Source organism: Protopterus annectens, chromosome 5.part0, assembly GCF_019279795.1.
Source record: "Protopterus annectens isolate FY-2018-M chromosome 5.part0, PAN1.0, whole genome shotgun sequence".
Lineage (NCBI taxonomy): Eukaryota > Metazoa > Chordata > Ceratodontiformes > Protopteridae > Protopterus > Protopterus annectens.
Window position 1 is genome coordinate 1,578,674,027 of NC_056735.1, and position 10,827 is coordinate 1,578,684,853.

The following is a 10,827-nucleotide window of genomic DNA, read 5'->3' on the forward strand; positions in this document are numbered from 1 at the left end:
ATGTCCATCACAACCATTGGACAGAACATGTGTACACATGTACACATGGCCATGGAGGATGGCCAGAGACATGAAGCAACACACACAGTAGAAGTGATGTACATGTGTGTACACCCTGTTGTACATTGGCTCATCACAATACAACCATGGCCTTTGTGTAATGGTGATATTGCAGATGTGAAACACTAAACATCATACAGGCCTGTGCACAGCTTGTGTAGGCATAACATGAAACCACCACATAATATGTCTTGAACATCTTGAGTGTGTCACAACATGAAAGCATTCACCTATACAGTATCCAAATACATACATGTGTTGCACAACATACACATACAACCACATCAGGCCACAGATACAGTACATTCACCTTGCTGGTGTCAGACATCACTGTCATGCCTGCTCCTCATGTGTGAGGTATACAGATGGCATGTGGGACACAGAGTACTGCTATGTTAGCTGTGTGTGGGCATAGATGCCAGTCATCAATAATATGGTTGCAGATGTGCAGGGGTGTCATCCGTATACCCTTCTGTGACCTGTGTCACACATTCCACATTAGGGTTTAGTGTCTATACACCTCAGTGACATGGGTCACATTCCACGTTAGAAATGTACTGTATGTGAACATAGTCATGGCTATGAACTGTGTCAGTAGCTCACACTGTATAGCAATTGTGAAGCCACATGATGCCCTGCAATGGCTATGCACATCAGCTCAATGTGCAGTATGTCACTGCATATTTGTAGGGAGGACAGCCAATATTGTATCAGCTGAAGGCCCATGTTAGTATAACACGTCCCTGCATTGGGACACCATTACTGTACTGTAGATTGGAAAGGACACCATTGTGTTACACATGTATGCATGTCATTCAACATGTCAGCAGAAGACATATCATACTACATATGATTGGCAAGGTCATACACCACACAGCAGGCCGGTGTACTGTAAACCTGTGCTGGTCTGTGGCACCATTGCTAAGTAGGAACAGCCACATCAAACATGTATGTACAGCCACATGCACAATGTCTAGACTCAGCTCAGGGGTAGGTGGAATAATGTTGAACAGACATGCACTGCTTTGGGGGAGATATGCAAGCTATGGCTCAGGCAAACATAGTATGCAGTTGACATACCCTTCTGCTCATGTCCTCATACATAGGGGTGGTGGCCAACACAAAGCATCAGTGGCAGATGTACAAAGGTCAGCGATGGTCTGTTAACATGTGGTGTATGATGCACACACCATGGCAGTGTGGTGCAACAGTGCAAAGTGCATGCATTGTGTTGCAGGTATGGGGCATAGGCTACTAACACAAATGGTGCAATACAGGTATGTATGCTAACCACCACTATAATTGTGCAAGGTGCATGCCATCTGCTATAATACATGCATGCTGTTGTGTGCAACTTAGGGATGACTACCACTATAACTGTCTAAGCTGAAACTACAATTGACTAAGCTGAATGCCATCTGCCATATCACCTGCATGTAGCATGTGTTTCTGTGTGTCTGTGTGTGTCTAGTATGTCTGTCTGGTATAACTGGTAATGTACAGTTCTTGTCTTCCCCTCATAGGTGCTGATGTAGGTGCGTTGCCCTCCTGTGGTCAACCTAATGTTAGTGTCCCCACAGATGCTACTAGTGATGATGGTAGTATGATTGAGGCACAGGCAGGGTTGTCAGGGCCTAAATGTGTGCCATTGGTTGCCATTACACCTGTATCCCCCTCATCCTCACACAAAATTCCCCTGCCTACACATACCCCATCACCACTGGCCATAGAGGAAGGACAGTTGCCAGGTGGTAGCATGGAACAGGGAAGTGTGGTGACTATGGAAGGTGTGCCTGCACACCATGATCCCAGTTAACTGACTGGTGATGTCCCACACAGGCATGTGTCCAGCGCTGCCCGTAGGAGAACCACTAGCCAACATGCCCCTGCGAGACAAAGCACATCAGCTGGAGTCACCAGAGACATGTTTTGGGCTGTAATGGAGGCACAGGCACCTGCTGAACAGCACAACAGAGAAGGTCTGAGGCTTCAGAGGACTGCTGTCCATTCATTAACTTACAACATCCAGGCACTTGCAAATGCTCACCATCATCTTGAAGATGTTTTGGATAGACGATTGGGTGACATGGTGGGAGTCCTTGACTGTGGTATGTCAATCCTTGAGCATGGAATGTCTGTGCTGAAACATCTAGTGGGAGTGAGGAGTTGGGCACATGGACGTAGGTCAGCTACATCACCAGTTGAAGGTCTACGTGAACATGCTACTGCACATGCCTGCTCCCATAGTGGGGGTAGCAGCAGCAGTGCAGCTGGTGCTGTGCAGTCCACACCAGGACACAGCAGGCCATGTGCACATGGTCCTGGATGGTCCCAAGAGGGACACAATTCCAGTGGACATGTGTCATCAGACAGTACCCAATCTGGACTTCTGCCTGGTAGTGCCCGTGCAACCCCTGGGAGGTGCAGGTCACGTGGCCGTGGCTGGACACCGTGAACTGTGAATCCTGCCTTGTACAGTCTGCAGCTGTCAATAATACCCCTGTGCAGGCCAGCCACATGTCAGACCTGTGTGTATGCATGCACACACACACAGGAAACAAATGTATTGAACCTCAATACACACACGCATAACATCCACACACGCCAACTGATATCACAGGCCCTAACACACACACACACACTCACACACACACACACACACACACACACACACACACACACACACACACACACACACGCACACACACGCACACACACACACATGATGTCATCCACTGGCACAGCCTAGGCCTCTGGCAAACATTATTACCCTGTGCATATGATGATGCCTGTGCTGCATCTCTGCCATCCACAGCATTGGTGCAGGGACATGCTCATATGGTCTGATTCACAGGGTGAACATACTAGGTAGACAATTTTTTACCAGAAAGGCTCATCCAGACTCTGCTACACTTTGCTGTGAAGGAAAGGTTAGTTTGCTGTTATTTTTTGTATTTCTGTATTGCCTTTCTATATTTTGAATACTGTAGTTTGTTTTCTTTATCTTGTGTTTTGCTTGCATTCTGTTCTAACAGCATATTAAAACTTCAAAAGAGACCACAGCTCTCTCTGTTCTGAGTCAGGCAGAAATAAGAACTGATTAATTAAGGACTCATTCATAAGACAGAAGAGGTCACTTAAGGTTAATCACCTGTTAACAGAGGGGTGGAGCTAGGAACTAAAATTTCTATTTAAGGAGTAAACTAAAACATTTCAGAGCTTTACCAGAAAGGCTCATCCAGACTCTGCTACACTTTGCTGTGAAGGAAAGGTTAGTTTGCTGTTATTTTTGTATTTCTGTATTGCCTTTCTATATTTTGAATACTGTAGTTTGTTTTCTTTATCTTGTGTTTTGCTTGCATTCTGTTCTAACAGCATATTAAAACTTCAAAAGAGACCACAGCTCTCTCTGTTCTGAGTCAGGCAGAATTTTTCCCTCCCTCCCACCCATTTAAGTTGTCTTGTTAAATACCACTGTCTTTCTAGTTGCCCGCCTCTTATGTTAATCTGACCATATATCTAATTTCTCTCTACTTTCACTGGCTTATGTGAGTAATCACAAAACCATCACTTTGAAATCCCACCCTTCAATTATTTAAATTTATTGGCCATCCTACAGTATTTCATAGCACCAAAATACAAAAGTAACCACCTTTCAGTCCATCTTACTGTTTTAAAAATAGTAACTCTCCACTAAACCTTAACTTTTTAAACAGGTAAAACTCAAGTTACCTACTTTCATATCTAACTTCTCTAGTGCACACTGCAGAGTGCATTCTTTTCAATCTTACCTTTAAGCATCCCTGTTACTAGCACTTTCTCTAATACCTAAAAAGATCATCTCTACTTGACTCCAAGTAGTCTTTTCTCTATCTGTTAAACCTAGCACTTGCTCCTATAGTACTTATTACCTTGATACGGCACTCTTATAGATAGCACCCCAAAAAGGCAAACCCCATTTCTCGGTCACCCACGTCCCGGAATCTCTTTTAAAGTTTTTTGTCTAGTCCTTCTAGCATGTCGAGGGATCAGTTGCTAGTGTCCTCTCCTGCTCAGCTGGTGAACCTGGGAATATTGAGGCAATGTTACAATTGCCTCATGTACACAGACAACCCTCTCCTCCTCCCACAAAACACAAATACATGCGAGATGCAACTATACGGCCAAACTGGAGGTTGAGCTCTCAACATAGGACTGGCAAGACCAGTCAGGAGGAGAAGGTTACCACACACACTATAGACCCAGTCTCACATAGTACCATCACAACCTCAAATCATACACATAAACACACAAAGACATACTCGGGCTCTGATCAAAAATCTACCAAAACAGCAGAGGCCACCAAAGCAGACACCCAAACAACCACCACCTCAGAACACAACACCTGCAACACATAGACCTCACAGTCAGAGTGTCAAACAGTCACAGCCCTTAAGGCCAAACACAATGCCAGACACACTAGTCATTGGTGACTCCATAGTCAGACACACTGACGTCGCCACCAGACTGAGTAAGGAGAAGGTCACAGTAAGCTGCCTGTCGGGCGCCAGAATCCACATAACGCAAGCACTCAGGTCTCAACAGCAGGTACAAATACGACTCAGTCATTGTCCACGCTGGTGTAAACGACCTGAGACGCATCTCCTGACTACATGAAAAGAGACATTGAGGAGCTCTCTGATTATGTAGCCCAGGCAGGTATGACCCTGACCTTGAGCAGTATCCTACCTTCACCAAGAATGATGCCACAATACAGAGATAAGATGATCAGCTTTAACAATTGGCTTAAACTCTGGTGTCATTCAAAGGGGATCCAATGTCTGTCTGCCTGGGATGACATGCTGGACAAGCCACGCTTCGCAAGGGACGGCTTGCACCTGTCACCCTGGGATTCGGATGTTGGCAAAGGCTCTTGCCACCCCTATAGTGCCTTTTTAGGCAAGGCTCAAATTCTAAACCTACCACCCTAGAACACAAAAAGGAAAAACTAAGGGTAATGCTGCTCAATGCCAGAAGTCTAAATCTCAAAATGCACGCACTCGAGGCCCTTCTCAGTATGGAGAACATCGATGTCTGTGCAGTGACAGAAACCTGGTTCAAGGCTCCTGAGAGCACCCCAGCACTATCAGGTTTTACCTCTTATCATGCGTTCCGCCCCAAAATCCGACAATACCAAGAAAGGAGGTGGGGTATCCATATTCATCAAAGACACCCACACCTCAAGACTGGTGGCAACGCACGATGCATCGGAGACCATCCAGGTGCAATTAACCATAGGCAAGACTGCTACAAATTGTAGCATGTTACAGGCCACCCTCACAAACTCAGGAACCTCACATGGCCTTCCTGAAAACACTAGAGGGGATAAATGTATCACCAAACACCATCATACTAGGTGACTTCAATTACCCTAATATAGACTGGGAACACTACTCAAGCCCGAACACCCTAGCCCAAAAGTTCCTGGAATTCATAAACTCAAATGCCATGGAACAACTAGTCACCATCCCCACAAGAGGAGAAAACATACTTGATCTCATCATCACGAACATGGGAGCACAATGTTCAACACCGAAGTATACCCTCACTGGTGAGATCAGATCACAAACTAATCTCGCTGGAGGTCCTCATCCCACCCCACCTGAAATAAAAAAGACCACAGTAAAGAACTTCTCGAAAGCCGACTTCACACTTCTAAAGACTAGTGTGGTCTCCTTTAAGGCCCCCGAGCCGGCAGAAAGCAGTACTCAAGCCGCTGAATCACTTACAAATGCCTTCTACCAGCACCTGCAGGACTGCATGGATAAGGCAATCCCAAGCAAAACAAAGACTCTTTGTACAAAGGCAAGCGTCCAGTCTGGTGGACCCCAGCCATAAACAAACTCTACAACAAAGGAGGAAGCTACTACAAGATAGAGCAAAATCCTTAAAAGGTAAGACACCCTTGATCATTATAAGTAAAAAACTAAGAGCTCTCATAAAATCATCCAAAGCAAATTTTGAGAGAAAATAGCTAAAGACTCAAAAGACAATCATAAGGCCTTCTTTAGCTATGTTAGAAACCTGGGAGGAAACTCCCAGATATGCTCAGAACTAGTTCAAAATGATGCTAAGATTACTGATCCTACAGACATTGCCAACATACTGGCTGACAGGTTCAGTGCAAACTTCTCCCCAAAAGAGAGATATCTATACCAAGCGATTGCAGCCCCCAAACATCTCCAACGCCCAAGTGAGAACTGCTCTCTCCAAAGCAAAAACACAGCATCCATGGGACCTGATGGTGTCCCCGGCTGTGTGCTCCACGAACTCAACGAGGAATTAAACCCACAGCTAGGACAGCTGTTTAATCATAGTCTTACCTCTGGATACGCATCAGGAGTGGCGCACTGCAACTGTGGTCCCACTTCACAAAGGCGGTGCCTCCACCGACCCTGGAAATTACCGCCCATTAGCTTGACAAGCCTTATCTGCAAAGCCATGGAGAGGATCATAATGGACCTCATAAATAAAGACATAGGGAATTTGCAGACTTTGGATCCATCCCAGTTTGGCTTTGTCAAAGGCAGATCATGCCTTCTAAACTTGGTTGACTTTTTCAAACAGTCACCAAAGCCATTGATGAGGGAAAGGCAGTCCATACAGCCTACCTCGATCTGGCGAAGGCCTTCGATACAATACCCCACTCGGGTATCATTGAAAACTCATCAGCTTAAATGTTAACCCATACATCACAAGATGGGTTGCAAACTGGCTGAGTGACAGAACCCACAGGGTCAGAGTTGCTGGCACCATGTCAGACTCAAAGCCTGTCACAAGTGGTGTACAGGGCTCAGTCCTTGGCCCACTCTTGTTTGGCATCTACTTTTCCGAAGTACAAGCAAACACAGGAGGGTTATGGCTGACAAAGTTTGCAGATGACTGCAAACTGGGTGCCATAGTAGAAAACACATCTGACACAGATATCCTTCAGAAGGGTCTCACAGAAATGGATAACTGGTGCCAGAGCCATGGCCTAAAGTTAAATGCCAAAAAATGCATAGTCATACCCTTCGAAAAAAACAAGGTTACCCCTAGCTACCAAATAGGTGGCAATCCACTGAGCACAGAAGAAGTTATCAGGGACCTGGGGACCCAGGTTGATAGTAGTCTGTCATTCGACACCCATGTAGCTAAAGTAGTTAGGAAGACCTTCTACATTGCCCACCTTATCATGAAGGGATTCTCATCTAGATCAAGGGAGGTCATAGTCTCCCTATACTCATCACTCATCAGACCAATGATTGAGTACAATGCCCCATTCGAATGTATCTGACCCGACACTTGCAGCAGCTGGAGAGGCCACAAAAGTTCCTCACCAAAAGGATAAAGGGTCTCAAACATCTGTCCTATGCTGCCCGACTGAAAGAACTCCAGCTCTATTCAGTCGCACCGCTTGCTCAGAGGTGACCTTTGCCTAACATACAAGGCCATGTCAAACCCAGATTTGATGAATATGCTTACCTCAAAAATCTAGATCTGTCAGAGTCACAAGGGAGACTTAAACCTCGACACGGCTATTAATAGGACGTGCTGGAGGGATAGATTCATCACCCAAAGACTCCCTATGCTGTGGAATAAAATCCCGGTATATGTGAGGCAGAGCACCTCGCTGGCCTTGTTCAAGATAAATCTTGACCAATGGATGGGAGATCGCAGATATACCCCAGGGATTACCTCAGTGTCACTGCTCAACAGAGGCACAGCAAAATAATGGGTATAGTTCCCCATACTAAAGGGGTGGCGTAAGCCACAAAACTATGGGCTAGGCTTGTAAATGCCCTCGGGCAGATAGCCTAGTATGAACCTATGAACCTATGAATTGTAGATTAATATTGTTGAGTAGTGTTGACAGGCAGCAGACATACCATGTAGTACAGTTTTAGAATGCATTTTGTACGTCTGACAGTATGTATCATGTGTAACAACACTAACAGCATGTTGATCTTGATGTTCTGCCTTTCTCTTTCAGGTGTAGTTGCATGTGCCTGGGGATGTCGGTGTTTGTGGTTAGTGTCCCATATGTACATGCTGACTACCCACAGGTCAGTATGACAATACCTGCATGCACTTTGCAGCTTCCACATGACAGTTATATTCTCCCATGTTTCAATTATGTTTACTGTTCTAATGATCCAAGAGCATGATAGCTGTGTAGTAAGCTACTGTGTTCAGAGCTGTCACATCCATAGTGGGTGACATCACAGGTTTAGTTACCTGGAGTGGGAAAGAGGTAAAAGAGTGGTATTATGGTGCATGACAAGGGTAAAGGCCAGTGGAAATAGTGGCTTCTCATTGGGAAGCAGTAATAATCACTGCCATGATAGCATGCAAACACAGACACACCCACACACTCAGGGATGCACAGACACAGTAACACACACTCCGACACAGACACACATACCCACACACACCCACACACACACACAGTTACCAGTGTTCAGATGAGAACCCCTGCCTATGTGCATATCATCATTATAGTACTACGCAATTACAAGATGCGCCACAGAGATTACACATGTACAGGTAGTCGGAATAGCCTAAGATCGAGGACATCAACAGGGATACTACAGTTCAGTGAGTGTATGTGGGGAGGGGGGTCCACCAGTAGGCTATGTAACAGCAAGTCACACCCCAGGGTGTACATGTTAACAGGCCGGTAGAATGCCTGTCTACGATTGATGATATCAACAGGAATACTAGTTTGCATTGAGTGGATGGGGGACGGGGCATTAACATTTCTCTATGGTAAATTACAGCCTCACTTCACAGACCAGACAGCCATACACATGGACAGCCATACACATACACACACACACACACACACACACACACACACACACACACACACACACACTGTGGCCTTCACAAAGATATACACCTATGTCACACACATACCGACACTACATGTGTGAGGTTCAACCACCTGCCAATGCCTTTCTTTCTACACTTCACTCTGTACTGGTGTCAACAACAGTGTTCAGGAGAGTGAAAACATGTGGGATGTATTCCCAACCATACGTGACATTTATGGACACCCACACACACCCACACATGCCAGTACTGTGAATCAAACACCTGCCTATCTCATGCTAGGTATTACAGAAGTACAGCAATATCACATTTGCTACAAAGCTTACTGACTCTTTCCTTTGCCAGCTGTGCTGATATATGCACAATATATGCACAGGGGAAGTATTACTGTAACAGGTGTCATGAGGTTTGCCTTCAGTGTCACCCTTACTGCATTCTACATTGTCTGTCTTCCACTTCAATTAACAAAACCTGATCTTAGCAGTTACATAGAGTTTTGTAGGAATGGTTGTAACACACCAGTGAGCTGTCCACAGTAATCATTCATCTGCAAAGAAGCCCCACCACTTAGTAGTCATGTCCAAATATCTGCCCATACTTCATGTACAGCTTACTGTACTTAGAGCATATCACCATATACAGTTGGCAGGCTGTATTGCAACATCATGATGTACTAAGCCAACAGTCACCTTCAGACATCAGACACTGCACACACAAGGAATCTACACAAACATCAATACATGTGCACATATGCGGTCTACATAAGTAAGCATACTAGCAGGTCAAGAGGATACATTCCACACCTTCCCCACGGCATGTGTGAAACATAGCCAAGCATTACACCATAATGGATGTTGTATTCATGTACTGGTAGGACACCACTACCTTCACCAAGTAGCCAAGTGTACATATATGACAACAGCACATGTCAGCGAGACACGCACACACAGCATTATTCCATGTCATGCTCCTACAAACTGTTACTTGACAGTGCCATGGTGAAGCCAGTGCACTGTAATGGTCAACAGTGAGCACATCATATTTGCCACACACACCACATGTTTACTGGCAGAGTGCCAGCAATGTACTCTGTTAGAGCTAGGCAGTACACTCGTTCAAGCATGTGTGAGGTCTGTGGCTTGTAAACATCTCACCACAGCATGTACTGGCTATTGTGGTACTAAGGCTAATGTCCAGACATCACACAGCATGCGTGGCTTGCAATTGTTGACATGGGGTCTATGTTGGAGCTGTGGCCACACATGGCTGTACTTGTCATGAACATATCACCTATGACTACTCAGGAACATACAGAGAAGAGCTGGATTTCTGTGAATCTGTCAATACAGGCCTTGTGTAGGTCCTATGATCCTGTTATTTGGGTATGTTTGTAGGCATTGCATTAGGTGGACATGTCTAATGACATACATGCTACATGGGGTGTTTTATGATATGATAGGTGTCATGCGTGACCAGTAGAGAGGGAATATTACCTCTGTTAACACAGATCTCAAACCTTATGTTAGCATGCTATCTGCAATTTGCATATGTGTAATGACTGTAGCCACTTTTATGTAGAAAGGATAACGAAAGCTATGGTAATGTCATTTATGTTGTATGAGTGTGGGATGTACATATCCAGGGCAGGTACAGTTAGGTGATATCCAACCATGAGTGTGTTGTTTACTGGTGTACAAGAACAGTCAACCGTGTTTATGCTGACAACATCCAAGGGACCCTGGCATGTGTACAACTGAGCTGGTTACAAACAGTGGTATTATTGCATTGCATAACACATTATGCTGCTGTGTCTGTACATGGGTACTTTGCACAGTTGATGTAGGCCTAGGTACAGTCCACCAATTGAGGGTTATCTGGTGGTCTACCATACTATGTCATACCACATATGGATGT